Raw genomic sequence first — 4505 nt, 5'->3', positions numbered from 1 at the left:
TGCCAATAAAAATGTCTACAAAAATTGGATGACATTAAGTAGGTTAAATATTGTCTTTACATTTCTAATAACTCTAGCAATTTTAAAGATGTGCATTCCCAAATAACAGCCTTGTTTTCTCTGGCCTTATTATAAAAACAATTTCTCAATTTTCACACCTCCTGGTGAGAGATTATTGATTTCTATCTTCTTCATGGTATTCACTGACCTGTTCCAGATTCTGTAACATTTACTTTGCATTAATCTCATTTCAGTACTCACGTCTTTTTGTTTCTCTCTCATAGAAGCACCACCCCCAGAGGACTTTAAAATGTTCTTCCCAAGCCAGACTTTTGTCACAGACCCCTCAACCAACCTGATTTCCCCAAACAAACTCCAAACTGATTACCCAACACCATTCACCCTCTCTCATGTGGAAGAAGCGAGAATGAGCACAGCCATTTTCCTTATAGCATTAATGTCACAAGTGGTTACTATAGACTCAGTCTGAGGCACAGTTAGATTCAATCAAATCCAAGATATTAATGCTTATCACACTATAGTGGCACCCCCCTTTCTCCACAGAAAAGTCTTAACTGGGCTTCTCCAGAAATCTTCACCATGGCTGATTTTAGAACTGTCAGCAAAAGAGTCTCTGCAAAAGAGTTCAGCGTAGATAAACTTCCTATTTTCATGTTGCCCCTTCTTACTTGGCTATGGCCAGGAAGAAATCAGCATTCCAGGTGCTGGACAGCCCCTTACTAGTTTTTCACAAACATATCCTTTATGACCAAATTTAGGGTCTGACCAGTACAACTGAAGAGGAGGACGTTTATTTGATTGGTTTTTTTTTTTTTATTCAGAGGTCTTAGTCCATAGAAGCCTGGCCAATTCCTCGGGGCTCTAGGTGACACAGAATATTATGGCAGAAGAGTGTGGCAGAGGAAGCAGCTTACACAGTGATCATAAAGCAGACAGAGAGTCTCAATTGGCCAGATACAAATATACACCACAGCCATGCCCCAGTTCCCACCTAATCCAGCCACACCCTACCACTTCAGTAACCACTCAGTTAATCCCTATCAAGGGATGAAATTGCGGATTTGGGTCAGGAGTCTTACAGCTCAATCATTTCTCCTGTGAAGCTTCATGCACTGGCTCACATGTGAGTTTTGGGGGACACCTCACATCCAAACCATAACAGTACTGGCATAAAAACAGACACATGGACCAATGATACAGATTAGAAGACACAAAGACAAACCCACTTAGATACAGTTACCTGATCCTTGACAAAGGTGCCCAAACCATACACTGGAGAAAACACAACCCCTTTAACCGCTGGTCCTGGGGAAACTGGTCATATATAGAAGAATAAAACTAGACTCTTATCTCTCATCCTGCACAAAGGTCAAATGCAAATAGATCAAAGTCCTGGGAATCAGACCAGAAGCTATGAAATGCCTAGAATAAAATGTAGAGTCCAGGGCAAAGGGCAACAGTGGGCATTATGTGGGAGCCCCAGGCACTGAGGACATGCAATGCCAGGAGACAGGACAGTGGGCAAGGACACAGCATCCAGTACAGTTTCCAAACGAAAACCTCTGCTACACTGATGTAGTATTTGTGCCTAGGGAAGATAAAAGAGGCAAAAGTACTGATTTTAAAAAAACAATATTGCCTTCATCATTTTGTGTCTTCCTTCTTTCTAGGCTGTTCTGAGGGATCACATGTGCACTCGGAGATAGCTGGGCAAGGCAAACATGACTTCTGCAGAGGGGCATGCTACTGAACAAAGTCTGGCAAGTGAGCATACCTGGGTGGGAAGGAAATCCACCTGCTTTCATCTCTAACGCAGCACTGTCCCTTGCTCTGACAGGAGGAGCTTGGGTCAAGATCCACACAATAGCCTAATTTAAAGTTGCAGAGGGCAAAGAGAAGGTGTGTAGGTAAGACAGGATCACTTAGGACACCAGAGCATTATGATGGAAGCCTGAGAGCAAAGGAGGATTACCACTGGGGTGGTGACCAGAGCCACATGGTCTGCACTCCTGTCCACATGACACATGCTGCACATGTTGGGGAGCTCACAATGGCTACACTTCAACCATAAGCTTTGATAACTGAAATTGGCTCTACCTAATCATACATTGTGAAATTTAACTTTTAGTTTACAGTAAACATGTTTTTTGTTACATATTAGGAAGCTCACCAGACTACAAATTTAATTTTCATTTATTTATTTGTTTGTTTGTTTATTTATTTGGTGGTGCTTGGTATTGAACCTAGTGCCTCCTGCATGCTAAAAAAGTACTGAACAACAAAGGTACCACCCCAGCCCTACAGGTTTAACTCTGATAGAAGAGATAACATTAACTTTTCACTTTCTGTCTTCCTTTTTATTTTCATAAGGACTTTTAAAGTGATGTTCCAGGTAATTCTTGTCTTTCCACTCACAGGAAAAGTTCACCCACAGTTAAAAACAAAAACAAAAACAAAAACAAAGGAGGACTCTACCACTACTCACACTCCACAAATACTTCAAGTCAAATTGGAAATACAATTTATTCAAAGCCAGTTTTGAAGGAAGATAGAAAGGTTTATTTGTATTTTTCATTTTCAGATAATTAAAGTGACAGAAAAAACTTCTATAAGAGAAAAGGCAGCAAAGTGAGAAAGAACAGGCAACACACACGTGCAGATTTACTTCCCTGTGCTAGACAGAGCCCAAGTCAGTGACACTCGGCACATGGAGGAGGAGCAGCCCTCTCAGCCCCAAGGAAGTTCAGAGGCAGAACAACCTGGAAGATGCAGGGGTCACCTCAATTTCAGCCTGTTTCAGGAACTGGAAAGTTACAGGTTTGCTGCCAGCCTTAGGGAGGGGCCAGGCACTGAATGGAAAGTGGACTGGAGACCCATCTTCCTGCAGAGTGTGAACAGGTAAATTCTCTACTCCTGGGAGAAATGAGGGACAGGGACTCTGCATGCCACTGCTGCTTCACATAGAACCCCAACTGAGTCCAGAGTCCCTGATACCTCTCTGTGCTCACTGTACACACTAGGAGACCCAGGAGGCAGGCCAGAGGCTAAGAACACATCATCCTGTCAAGTTCTCAAGGGACCCTTTACCCAAAGTCATTGATGAGGGGTCTGTGTCTAGGGAAGATGAAGGACCAGAAACACAAGCCCATCCCATTCTTCTTATAACATGGGTCCACTTCATGCTTCAAAATAACCCTTCCAGGCCAGGTGCAGTGGCACACGCCTGTAATCCTAATGGCTCGGGAGGCTGAGGCAGGAGGATCACGAGTTCAAAGCCAGCCTCAGCTACAGTGAGGTGCTTAGCAACTCGGTGAGACCCTGTCTCTAAATAAAATTCAAAATAGGGCTGGGGATGTGACTCAGTGGTCAAGCACCTCCAAGTTCAATCCCTGGTACCCACCCCCCCAAAAAAAATAACTCTTCCTACACTTTCACTGTGGTTGTTTTTTTTTTTTTTTAACTGACATTATTTTATCCTTTCTCTTTTCCCTTTTCCCCTCCCTAACCTTGGAGAAGCAAGACTACCCTTCTGCCCATCCTAGGCCATGTTCCCTGTCCTTGAGCACACACACCAGACATCCTCAGGGATGGTGCCAGAAGAACTGAGAAACAGCCATCTACCAAGTCTACGAGTGAATTATGGCCCCCAACAGGGCACAACTGGAATGTGTGTGTGTCTTCCTGAACCACCTCTTTAAAAGTCTGCCATCCCCCCAGCGGGCAGAATCACAGCCTCTGGAACTATAGTCCCCTGTGTTTCTCATTTCAAAGCAAATAATAAACTTCTTTTTCTTTTTTCTCAAACTATGTCCTCATTAGTAGACTGGCATTGGGGGCAAGCAGAAACAAGCTTTTGTAGCGATACCCCCTCCTCCACAGAAAATCTTAACTAAACTTCTCCAGAATTTTCACCATAATTATCTTAGGACTATCAGCAGAAGAATCTCTACAGAAGAGTTCAATGTAGTTAAGCTTCCTATTTCCTGATGCTTTATCTTACAATAATTAAATTTGGCCCCAGGTCTGAAAGATATCAGCACTTCAGGTGCTGAACACCTCTTTACCAGTGTTTCACAAACATTTATAAACTATCTAGTGTGTGTGAAAATATATATATATTTTTCAAGGGAATTGGGTCTGTGAATGCAGAGTGTGATAAGAAAAACAGAGTCTTTTAACTAGGTCCCTGGCCTTGGGCCAAACTTCACAGAGATGTTTACATTTCAAGAATAAGAGAGGATGTTACCAACTGGGCTCCATGGTCACAGCTGGCAGGGGAGGAAAGAAAGGGGAGAAGCAGCTCTCCCCTTCTCAGGCGCTGTCCTTGAAGGGTTAACTTTCCCAGCACAGTGAAGGAAAAGCTGCTTTTATGTGAACTTCTGCAGACTGTGAACTTCTGAGCCCCTCCCCTCACACTCTGGATATAAAGTTCTGAAACTACCTGAACTTGGGGTTCAGGGGATTGCTTGATTATAGCAAAAGCT

At 43.2% G+C, this 4505-nt stretch overlaps 1 long non-coding RNA gene across 1 annotated transcript; it reads left to right on the top strand.

The window, feature by feature from the left end:
* Positions 1 to 1697: 1697 nt before the first annotated feature.
* On the top strand, positions 1698 to 3771 carry LOC114080826 (uncharacterized). Its single transcript, XR_003580664.2, has 3 exons — positions 1698 to 1785; positions 2603 to 2919; positions 3538 to 3771. It is a non-coding gene; the product is annotated as an uncharacterized lncRNA (long non-coding RNA).
* Positions 3772 to 4505: the final 734 nt, after the last annotated feature.

The sequence above is a fragment of the Marmota flaviventris genome, chromosome 5 (genome assembly GCF_047511675.1).
Source record: "Marmota flaviventris isolate mMarFla1 chromosome 5, mMarFla1.hap1, whole genome shotgun sequence".
Taxonomy (NCBI): Eukaryota; Metazoa; Chordata; class Mammalia; order Rodentia; family Sciuridae; genus Marmota; species Marmota flaviventris.
Note: the sequence above shows the minus strand (reverse complement) of the source record. Positions and strands in the feature narration are given on the sequence as shown.